Source organism: Cnephaeus nilssonii, assembly GCF_951640355.1.
Source record: "Cnephaeus nilssonii genome assembly, chromosome: 5".
Lineage (NCBI taxonomy): Eukaryota > Metazoa > Chordata > Mammalia > Chiroptera > Vespertilionidae > Cnephaeus > Cnephaeus nilssonii.
In genome coordinates, this window is record NC_137076.1 from 94027879 (window position 1) to 94040380 (window position 12502).

The following is a 12502-nucleotide window of genomic DNA, read 5'->3' on the forward strand; positions in this document are numbered from 1 at the left end:
TGTATAATATTGCTGTGAACATTCATAGACAGGTTTTGGTTGACATAAATTTAATTTTGTTGGATATGTATATATATATACGACTGGAATGCTATCTTCATATCTCTATTTTTAAATACAGTATCCATCAGTCAAGGCCAAATGCCCCACCAGACATCATCCCCGCACCCTGAAATCTCTCTGATGATTTGTTTATGTAGCTCACAAAGCACTTAGCAAATTCCACCTTTTGCTATAGCTTTTTGTGAGGTTACTCTGGCAAGCCATCTCCTGTTTCTGATCATGGTACACAGCAAGAGTTTAGCATATACCCCAGGTTGAGTGGATGCCTGTCATTCTGGAAAATAGCAAAATTATATAGCGGAGAAAGAGTAGAACTGGAGTTAGATGAAATGTTTCAAAAAGATAAGTGGTCTCTGACTTCTCTTGTTTCTTACGAAAATATTTTATCCTCTTGAAACCGTTCTATAGCAGTGTGTACAAGGTAAGAATGACTAACTCCTCGAAGAACTTCCTAATCCTCAAAAATTTTCTGAAGGAGAAACAATATCAACAACAAAAATATAATGGAAAAAAATTATTGGAATCAGGAGAGAAGTACTGAGGCAAGATTATTAATCTTTTAAAATAGGCTTGGACCTATTGCTATGTTTCTGTTCACTCAGAACATACCAGGTACTACCTTTTTTTTCTCTTGATATGATTGATCCATCTGGAAATGAAAGAGGATGGTGAGGGGAGAGATCACACCTCTCTGGACGTGACCAGCTGACTACCCTCAGAATTAACATACAGGACCAAGTAACTATCCCATGAGTATGATGCTAACTCAGAAGTACCAGGGGGCGCTTTACCCACCAGATTTTTAAGTTTAAATACTAAGGGATAAGAGTCAGAAAACAACAAAACTGCTCAATAGCACATGAATCTGAAACTTGAGCCTCAAGAAAAATTTTTCTCCACTCAGTTCCTCCTTTAGATATCTACAGCAGTTCCCCTTGCTCTCACATGTACCTCAGAATAACCCAGAGAGCTTGTTGATACACACATTACAAGGACCCTCCCCAGACTTCCTAATTCAATAGGTTTCTATCAAATTTCTAGGTAACTTGAATGCTGCTGGTGCAGTGAGCTCACTGCAAGAACCCCTGCTCTGAAATGACTGTGCTGATCTCAGCTCTACTTTATAAATTCCCTTTTACCCCAGCATTGGCTTTACTTAGCTATGTGGATAGCAATCCGATTAAACAAGTCTCTTTGAAAGCGGACTGTTTACTTATTTTGTATTTCACATCCCTAGTACAAAGAGCTGTATATGTGTGTGTGTGTATATATCTATATCTATATCTATATCTATATCTATATATATATATATATATATATATATATATATATATCTATATATATATATATATATATCTATGTATATGTATATATGTATATATATTTATTTATAAAAAAATAAAGTAATTTATACTGAGACATTAGTGATCTATAAAAGCTTAATGGGTTGCCATTCTAGGATATTTAAATTTTTTAAAGAGGACCAATTTAAAATGAATCCATCCCTAAATTATAAGAATATCACCCCAAATACATACCCAATGTTAAAAATATGCAAAAGATTTGAGAGACACCTTGCCAGAGAAGACATATGAATAGTATAAGAAGCATATGAGAATTGCATTAAAACCATATGATGCCCAGCCAGTATGGCTCAATTGGTTGAGTGTCATCTCATGTACCAAGAGGTCACTTGTTTGATTCTCGGTCGGGGCACATGCCCAGGTTGCAGGCTCGATCCCTACCTAGTAGGGGGCATGCAAGAGGCAGCCGATGGATGTTTTTCTATCATCAATGTTTCTATCTCTCCCTTCCCCTTTCTCTAAAATCCAATAAAAACATATTTTTAAACAGCCCCATATGAGACACCACTACATACCTATTAGAATAGCTAAAAACAGAACAAAAAAACCCTAACAATATCAAGTGCTGACAAAAATGTGGAACAACTGGAACTCTCATTTGTTGCTGGCAGAAATGCTAAATGTTATAGTCGCTTTGGAAAATAGTTCAGCAGTTTCTCATAAAGTGAAACATGAACTTGCTATATGAACCATCAATTCTATTCCTAGGTATTTTCATAAGTGAAATAAAGATCTATGTTTATACAAATCCTGTGCACAAAGGGTTATAACAGCTTTATTCATAGTCATCAAAAACTGGAAACAGGAGAACCAAGATGGCGGCATAGGTAAACACCTATACTTGTTGCCTCTCACAACCACATCAAAATTACAACTAAAAGGCAGAACAACTAGCACCCAGAACCATGGGAAAGCTGGCTGAGTATAAGTTCCACAACTAGAGAGGCGAAGAAAGCGCATTGAGACTGGTAAGAGGTGCAGAGGCACGGAAAGTGCTGGCACCTGGATGTGCTGCTCTTTTAATCGGGAGGGAGATACAAGCTCCCACTTGCTCTGAACTCCAGTTCCCGGCGAGACTCTGGGGGACCCAGACACATACAAGGAGAAACTGGACTGTCTGGCATTGGGACAGGAATGCGAGGGTGGCTTTCTCTCAGAGGTGCTCACAGTGATCATTGTTTATGCACGGGGGTGCGGGACAGGAGACCCGGGTACCTCTCTGGTGCAGAGCTGACTGGCAGCCATTGCTGTTTGTTCCGCCCTGGTGATTCCCAGAGACCTCTCCCCACCCAATTTACAACCCCACCCAAGCTGTGCACATCGGCTTTTGCATATGAATGGCCTGTCCTTTATCCACCTAAAACATGTCAAACTGCAGCTGGGTCAGAGAGCCCCAGAGCTTCCAAAAAAAGGCCCAAGGCCCGGCAGCAGCAGCTGGCCTTGCTTCACAGCTGGGCCTTGTCTGGGCACTTCCAAACCCCATACAAAGAGGAGGAATCTGCAGATGTCTCTGTAGCTCCTGCTGGGTGGCCCCAGACAGTGGCTGACCTTGCATCTCCTTGGAGATCCAAGAGCCAGTGTACACAGTGGTCAGTGAGAGACCATACTGGATTACAACTCTTCACATCCATAAGAGACACACTCAAGGGGCAGACTCGGTGAGCACCAAAGCCTCACTGAAGCAAGTCCTGCCCCATAAGATTGTCTCCTGCGCAACAGATCTTCCAGTGTAGACACAGCTGGTCATCACAGCCAGTTGGCCTGGAGGTCAATTCCTCCCAGTGATACCAACAGCAATTAAGGGTTAACTACAACAAGCCCACAAAGGGGTGCACCAAGAATGTCCACCTCAGGTGATTGGAAAGGCTGAGCCACTGGGCCCTATAGGACACCTACCACACAAGGCCACTCTATCAACACAGGGAAGCAGCCAAAATGCAGAGACAAAGAAACATGTCACGAATGAAAGAAATGGAGGAAAGCAAACTACTGGACAGTTTAAAACCACAGTTATAAGATTACTCAAGAATCTTCTAGAAACCTCTGAGGAACTTAGACCTCCGAGGAACTTAGTGAGACCTTCAAGGATCTTAGTGAGAATGCCAAAAAATGGAAAAGGATCAGTCAGAAATTAAGCATACACTGACTGAAATAAAGAATAATATACAGAAGTTAAACAGTAGACTAGAGGATCCCAAGAATCAAATCAAAGATTTGAAATATGAGGAAGCAAAAAACACCCAACTGGAATAGCAAAAAGAAAAAAGAATCCAAAAATATGAAGATAGTGTAAGGAGCCTCTGGGGCAACTTCAAGCGTACCAACATCTGAATTATGGGGGTGCCAGAAAAAGAGAGAGAGTAAGATATTGAAAACCTATTTGAAGAAATAATGACAGAAAACTTCCCTTACCTGGTGAAAGAAATTGACTTACAAGTCCAAGAAGCACAGAGAGTCCCAAACAAGAGGAATCCAAAGAGTACCACACCAAGACACATCATAATTAAAATGCCAAGGGCAAAAGACAAAGAGAGAATCTTTAAAGCAGCAAGAGAAAAACAGTTACCTGCAAGGGAGTACCCATATGACTGTCAGCTGATTTCTCAACAGAAACTATGTAGGACAGAAGGGAGTGGCAAGAAATATACAATAAGTGATGAATAGCAAGAACCTTCAACCAAGATTACTCTACCCAGCAAAGCTATCATTTAGAATTGAAGGTCAGATAAAGAGCTTCACAGACAAGAAAAAGCTAAAGGAGTTCATCACCACCAAACCGGTATTATATGAAATGTGGAAGGGTATTCTCTAAGAAGAGGAAGAAGAAGGAAAAGGTAAAGATAAAAAAATTATGAACAACAAAGTGACAACAAATACATATCTATCAACAAGTGAATCTAAAAATCAAATGAATAAAAAACCTGATGAACAGAATAAACTGGTGAATGTAATAGAATCAGGGGCATGGAAAGGGAGCAGACTGACAATTCTCAGGGGGAAGGGGTTGTCGGGGGTGCGGGAAGAAATTGGACAAAGAGTTTATACCTATGGACGAGGTCAGTGCTGGGGGTGTGGTGGGGGAAGGCCTGGAGTGGGGTGGGAACCGGGTAGAGGGGAAGTATGGGGGGAAAAAAGAGGAACATCTGTAATAATCTGGACAATAAAAATTAAAAAAAATACCAAAAACAATCCTATTGCTCCTCAATTTATAAAGGGATTGAGAATCCATGGAACATTTATACAGTGGAATATTACTCATCAATAAAAATATGGGCTATTAACACGCACAAACACGATGAATTCACATGAATTATACTGAATGAAAGAAACCAGGCTCAAAGGGAAACACAATGTATGAGTGCATGTTCTAAGGCAAACTAATAGGCACAGAGATTAATCAGTGGTTGGCGTCAGGGGTCGGTGACAACCAAGGGGTGCCATGAGGGAATTTTGGGGAGAGGATAGAAATACTCTTATTTTGATTGAGGTAGTGGTTATGTAGTTATACATTAAAAAAACACCACATAGAGTGTATTGTATTGTATGCAAACGAAAAGGAATTATTAAAAAATACTATCACTAAAGATTTGTTTGGAGAGACATGGGCTGGGAAGCCTGAAGCTTCATGGATCACAGGACAGGTGACCTGCGTTAGGTGTGGCTCTCTGACCAGGAAATTGCAGTGAGTGGAATGCTGTCAGCCGCAAGAGCTAGTGAACGATGACTTCACTTTTAAGGACATCGAAGAGAACATAGGAGTTGCCAGGAAGAGAAGTGGCCAATAGAAGAAATATTCTTTCAGAACAGAAGTGAGGTCAGGGGGTAGCTACTTCAGTTGTGAGTTGTTTGAGGAGAAAGGGCTCAGCAATGGACTGCTTCTTGTGGAGAAGATGTGGGAGGGAAAATATCACGTAACAAATAGGATGCAAAGGTTTCTTCTCCCTGAGCGATTACCATCCGCAGGGTTATAGATTCCAAAGGGAGTACACTCAGTGGACCTCATTAAAAATGCAACCCCAACATCCTTCTAGAATGCTTGTCCTAGGAAGGAAGCTTGCCAGGGACTTAGCTAAGCATGCAAGGGAGTCAGAAAGACCTAGATCAGTATCAGCTCTGTCATTTACAAGCCTAGAGCCCATGAGAAAACCGCTATGCTTTTCTGACCTCAGATTCTCCATCTATAAAACAGGGTTAACAATAGCCCATATCTTTCGGTACTGAGAAAATTAAATGAAATAATGCTTGTGTAGTACACAATGCCTGGCAGGTAGGAAACAGTAATTTGAGTGGGCATTGCATTGCTGCCTAATTTCCGTGGCATGTATAGCTTCTTTTGTTTGTGTGTTGTTGTTTTTTTCCAAGTTTACACTTGTATTTAAATTATTTGGGGGGTTAGCATCTTATCAGCAGGGGATCAAGCCTCAGAAGCATCATCCTGCTGCATATAGTATATATAGAGAGGGAATCTGAAGAGAGATACCTTATTCCCAGAAACACAGACTTGTTTATACTCAATACAAAGAACCTTCAAAAGCAAGAGCTGTGACTTGCTCGCTCCAGAACTGGTTAACCTGTTGGGATATTTGGTAGATGAATTCTGCTCCACGCTCCCTCCTTTACTACGCACTGGACCAGGAGGCAGCAGCTGCTCTCCACGCTCCTCTTCCAACACAGAAAACCAATTTCCCAGCACCAGGGGAGACCATAAAAAGGGGGAAATATGCAAATGTCCAACATTGATTAGTTTTGCCAGCTGCTCTTCTTCCTCCAGAATCAACGGATTGGCCACTTTTGCTGCAAAGTCCACTGGGCAGATTAAGGTGATTTATTTTTTTATATATAAATGGAATTAAAAAAATAAATAATCCTTTTCAGGTCAAACCTGCCAAAAGGGGTGACAAATGGAAGGAGTGTTTAAATAAAGAGGAGAGAGAGAGAGATAAATAGGGCTCTACTAGACTTTTTCTGAAAATGTTTGCCCTTGGGAGGGTCTGGTTCTTTTAAACATTTGGGGATTCTCCGCTTGCTAGAGCCAGGAACTGCCAGGCCATGCTGATACCCTGGCCGCCTGACGTCTGACCTGATTACTCCTTCCTCTCTTGCTGACCTCCCGCTCCCAGATCTCCCTTCTTAGGACCATAATAAGTTTCAGAATCCTTTGTCTTGGCTACTACTTCTTAGAATATGTGGTTGTAAGGACACTCATGCCTAGCTCTTCATCTGGATGTTGACACTGTCCTAGGCAGAGGTCAAATTCAGATACACTCTAGTTTTCCAATGTATTCTTTCTCTTCTTTTTTCTCCCTCCCTCCTGATCCATCCCTCCCTCTCTCCCTCTGTCCCTCTCACCAATGCTTTCAGGTGCCAGGCTAGTTACATAAATAAGTGAGGAAACATCTGGGTATAAGGCAGTAGGGAGTGGTGGTGAGTCTTTTCTTTTTTTTTTTCTACTATTATGGGACATTTGAGTACAAAATGTTTTGCTTTTTTCTCAACTCTGCTAAAGAGGTAAAAGTAGAGAATGTGCGATGATAAATGACAATTGACACCACCTCAAAGATGTGGAGCAATCTTGGTTCTCCTCGTGGTCATGTGGGTGAGAGGAAGCCCAGACTACTTCAGAATTGAACAGCTTTTACTCAGCTCCAGTTGACCACTGTTGGGCCAGATTGGGAGCCGAGCATTGCTAAAATTTAATTATTCAAGAGACACCCACATCTTATAATTGATGTGATTTCTCTAAATCACATCAAAATTCTGACAGTTTTCATGCTGACAGTTTATTTCATTTAGAAAAACAATGGTGTGGACCAAACACACGTCTATATGTCAGTTTTAGCCTGTGGCTATCAATTTGGACCTCTGCTTTAGACCTCAGTTTGATAGCTGCTGTGAAGTATAGTCCTGCTCTTTGATAGATGAAAATCCATAGAGAAAAAACATGATTATATTAGAAATAACCTCTTACTGATCTTTAAAAGGACTATGAATTTAAGTGGTATTGTGAAGTATGAAATAATTTATTAAAACATTATTTTAAAAGCGAAAGATGGAAACTAGACTAAATATCTGCTATAGGGGCTGGTTATATAAATTATATTACATTCAAATCATACTACATAGCTATTAAACATGAGTCACTACCATAGTACTAAGATATATAATTAAGTGAAAAAAGCAGAATGCGGAGAATTATGTATAATGTACTACTATTGTATTTTTAAAAATGTCTATATATGTATGTATGTGTGTGTGTGTGTGTGAGTGTGTGTATGCAAAATATCCCTGGAAGGACAGGAAAGGAACAGATAACAGTGGTGGCTCCCCTGGGAAGGAGAGGGAGCCTGGAGAGCCAGGGGATAGGGATGTGGGAGTTTACTGTTTCTTTTATGTATATTTGATGACATTTGAATTTTTTACCACATGCCTATATTCCCCATTCAAAATAAATGTAATTAAATGAAAATAAACTTTAAAAAAATAACAGCCCTAATTCTTAGGAAGTAGTCTCTTCTCTAAAAAGGTAGTTGCAGGGGAGGGATGGTTTGTCATCAGCAGCAGAGGTGAATGTCATGGCTAAGTGTGTGCTTCATCATCTCTCCACCTCTGCTGAAAGACCGTGATATTGGCTTCAACGGATGGTCACAGACTCCAGCAGGAAACAGAATGTAGTCACAGAAATTATTAACTTTGCTTATCAGACTCAACAGGATCCTACTGACAAAGGCCCAGTGATGCTGTGGCAGTTCACATGCATGGAACCTGCTAGCCACTGGGTCCCTACCACTCTTTCCATCCTTTTTTAGCTACATCATCTTCTTTAGGATGCACTCATTTCCTCAGAAATGTTCCTGGTCTACCTGGTGGCTGCCTGCTTTCTTGTCTCGGTCCCAAGCTTGGCTCATTTGTGAGCATGACCAGTGTCAGCTCTTGGCTTACCTGACTGGTTTCGCATTTCCTGGCATGTGCGTGCATTTGCTTGAGGTTGACTAGGCTCCATGGCGAATATGCACCTCTTGTGAGGAAAGGATTGAGATAGGGAATAGACTTTGCCATTTCATTTCCCTCAGCCTGTATATAGCTTGCTGGAGATGGATATGGATAGAAATAAGAATAAAGCTATAGATTTACCTATGTATGAAAGAATAGGACAGAAACTGAAAATAGTGACTGCCTCTGCGAGACCACATCTGGAACCACCATGGAAGCTAAGGGTGGGTTTGGGGACGACCAGGAAGAGGAATTTAGTTAGAAAAATGAGAGGGGTAAGTACATGTGAGGTGTATCCTGACCCTTCTTTTTGTGTTTTCTTGACAACCCCCTCCCCCAATGTCATTCTCCCGCCACCTCCCACTCTCCCTGTCCCTTTAATTTTGCTCATAATCCAGACCATGCTCCGAGGCACATGACTAATGGCCCTAACACCACCCGCTCCCCACTGCCTTTAAATGTGGCCACACCACCACTCACCTAAGCCCAACACAAAAAAACACAGCCCTGTCACAATCTTGTGGCAAGCTAGATCTCTGAGCATTAAATCACCATTAAAGGCCTCTGGGAGTTTAACAGCAGCTTAGTGTTGTTGGTTGTTTTATTTTATTTTTTCTCTCCCGTTTACAACTCAGCTCAAACTTTCCTGCTATGGGAGGGGAAAAGCTATGAAGACAAACCGTCCACTACGCTGTCCTTTACAGGTGCACGCACCCCGTAATCAGTCTGTGTGTGGAGAAGTCGGGAGGACTTCCTAGCAAAGGCCCTTGTAGGCAGAGCAGCCCCGGCTTGTTGAGCTCCTTTCTGAGGTGGAGAATGTGAGGTCGACGTCTGCATAGCCAGTTGTGAAGTGTTTCCACAGAGGTGTCTCATTGGACCCTAGTAGGAATTTTGTTCTGCCCATTGGAAAGATAAGGAAAGCAAGGTCCAGAAGCCTGGACTAGTTAATGAGACCCCAGTATTAAGCACAGGACCTCTGACTTGAAGACTGGAGATCCTAAGAAACTTCAGATATGTGCTAAGTGATTTGTTCTTTCTCAAGACTTCCCCCTGCATGTCAGGCTCTGAAGATAGACATACTGGGTTCAGATCCTGGCTTTGCCATTTACTTGTGGGTGCCTTTAAAGAAGCTGCTTATTTGCCCCCTTCCCAGCTATCTAGTGCCACAGTAATGTCGCTTAACAAGCAGCTACAGAACTTCAGTGGCATACAATAATAAATACCTATTTTTGCTCAAGAGTTCAGAGATTGGTGGTTCTGTTGATCAGGGCTGGGCTCGTTTATGCATCTGCGGTCAGCTGGTGGGTTGGCCAGTCATCTAGAATGACTGGGCTCTGCTCCACGTGCCTCTCAAAATACAGCAGGCTTGCCCCGGTTTTCCAAGGGCCGTAGCCCAGTTTTAAGAGAGACACAATAGAGTCATGCAAGCCTTCTTAAGGTGTGGGCTCAGAACCAGCACATCGTCACTTCTTTGAAATCATTTTGGCCAAAGAAAGTCACAAACCAGCCTAGATTTAAAGGATGGGGAAATAGACTCCATCCTTTGATGAGAGGAGCCACAAAACCACCTCACACAGGGTGTGCATGCAAGGAAACCATTAAATGGCCATTAGTGTAATTGATGTTCTAGAATCCCTGTCCTCTGTTGTTTTTGCATTTTAGAAATAAGGGTTAAAATAGTGTCCGTCACATGGGGACATTGTGGGGATAAAATGAGGCAGTGCATGTGAAGTGCTTAGCATAATGCCTGGTACCTAGCACATGTACCACGTACTCGGGGTGGTAACTCTTAGACTTGTTACTTTGGATCATCCTTCCAGAAAAGGATCCTTTTTCCTCTCCTGCTATTCAGGAGTTTTTTTCAACTCCCTCTTATTTATCCTTTAAAACAGCAGTTGCCAACCTTTTGGACCTCACAGACCACCGGTTGGCGACTGCTACTTTAAAATACTTTTGCCCAGAGGGTAAAGTCAGTACATCAGCTTCTTCCCACAGCACTCTTTGTTGTATATTGGAATATTTCCTTCCTTCCTTCCTTCCTTCCTTCCTTCCTTCCTTCCTTCCTTCCTTCCTTCCTTCCTTCCTTCCTTCCTTCCTTCCTTCTTTCCCTTTCTTTCCCTTTCTTTCTTTCTTTCTTTCTTTCTTTCTTTCTTTCTTTCTTTCTTTCTTTCTTTCTTTCTTTCTTTCTTTCTTTCTTTCTTTCTTTCTTTCTTTCTTTCTTTCTTCTTCCTTCCTTCCTTCCTTCCTTCCTTCCTTCCTTCCTTCCTTCCTTCCTTCCTTATCTGAGGATATTTTTCCATTGATCCATTGATTTTTAGGGAGAGTAGAAGAGAGGAAAAGACAGAGAGAAACATAGATGTTGGAGAAACACATCGATTGGTTGCCTCCCGCATGCGCCCCAACCAGGGCCCTGGCTGGGGAAGAGCCTGCAATCAAGGTACATGCCCTTGACCGGAATTGAACCTGAGACCCTTTGGTCCACAGCCCAACACTCTATCCACTGAGCCAAACCGGCTAGGTCTGTATATTGGAATTTTGTATGAATATTTTCTTAATGACATTTCAGGGTCTTTCGTCACTGACAGTCACTGTGCATTTAGTTATAAAGAAGATTCACATATAAGGTGACGGAGGTCCAGGTAGTGTGGAGGAAGCTCTGGCACACTCTAGAGGACATTTATGGGCTAGCCTCCATGCCATGCAGCCACCAGTACAACCCGTTCATGTGCTTCCTGAGCTAGATCAGACCTAAATTCAACCAGTCCACACATTTTCACATGTGTTGCATCATTTCTCCTCTTGAATGTCTGTGGAGCTCCTTAATAGAATGAATTTATTGGGAGGTTTTGCCCTTCCCCATTTTTTTTCCTTCACTATTTTTTTTTTTCTTTTTGGACACCTGGCACATAAAAACGATGGTTAAATCTCCAACAGCCAACATAGACCAGGAAGTGACTTTGAGGATGCCCATATTTATGAGTCAGGATAGACTAGGTTCTGCTCCAATAACAACAATCTTCAATCTCATTGGTTTTCTAATTCTTTCTCACCTAAATGTTCAATAGAGTTCAGCAAAGAACCTGTGCTAACTAGAGTCACTTCATTACCCGAGCTGATGGAGGCTTCCTCTTGATGTGTGCTTTTAGAATCAAATAGTGTGTGGAAAGACATACATAATGAATTGTGCACTGGCTCTTAAAGCTTCTGCTCAGAAATGACACACGTCACTTCCCCTAGCAGTTCACTTGTCAAGCCAAGTTACATGCCACACCAAAATTCAAAGGAGGGGGAAAGCGTGGTCCCATTGTCTATTTGAAATGAGAGAAGAAAGACTATTAGTGAACAGAATAATGACCTCTGTACTGCATGCTAGAACAAGGAGCAGAAGGTTAGAATGTTCCTGGACTCCTGATGAATTTGCGAGTTGCCATTCCAGTCCTGGGTTGCCCACCTCCAGACTTCTTGACAGAATAAACCCTCATGCATTTAAATCATTTTAATTTGGGGGTTTTGTTAGATGGAGCCAAATCCAGCTCATTTCTTTCTCACCCACCATACAGGTATAAGCTTTGATTTGTTTGATGAATAGACCGGAGAGGAGACATGAACTTTGAGTAGAGCTTCGGAGAGGGGCAGCCACAGCAGTTGCTGGTCTGTGTATTTCCAGGTATGTGTCATGTGATCACACCACCCTGCATGTGAGTAATTTGACCAAGGCCAAAGGCACCTGTCTGCAGGCTGAGCAGACCACAGGGATGGAATGGTCAGGCCTGATGGCTCTGCCCAGTGTAGAGGCTTCCTGTTGGGTGATGACTAAATGATGGACTCAGACCCTCTCATTTATGTTTGAATTTGAGACACACAGAGGGCAGTAGAAAGGAACTGAGGGAGCAGCTGCGGCTGAGAGAGCCTACATGATGTGAATGTCTGTGATGGAAGGACCTGACTACCTCACCCAGGGCAGTATTGAATTTTTGAATGGTGAGAAAGGGGTCAAGGTCTCTCTGAGTTCTGGCTGTGTGAGTCCTTAGACCTTCCCTGCTTTTCCTACTTCTTTGGGTGGCCTTACAAAAAACTGCCTATGA

General features: G+C 42.1%; 1 long non-coding RNA gene across 1 annotated transcript in view; it reads left to right on the top strand.

Moving 5' to 3' along the window:
* LOC307100527 overlaps window positions 1–12045 on the top strand; it is a 105193-nt gene extending 93148 nt beyond the window's left edge. Inside the window, exon 3 of the long non-coding RNA XR_013813610.1 lies at window positions 11978–12045. This is a non-coding gene — a long non-coding RNA (uncharacterized lncRNA). The remainder of the gene's footprint in view (window positions 1–11977) is intronic.
* The last annotated feature ends 457 nt before the right edge of the window (window positions 12046–12502 follow it).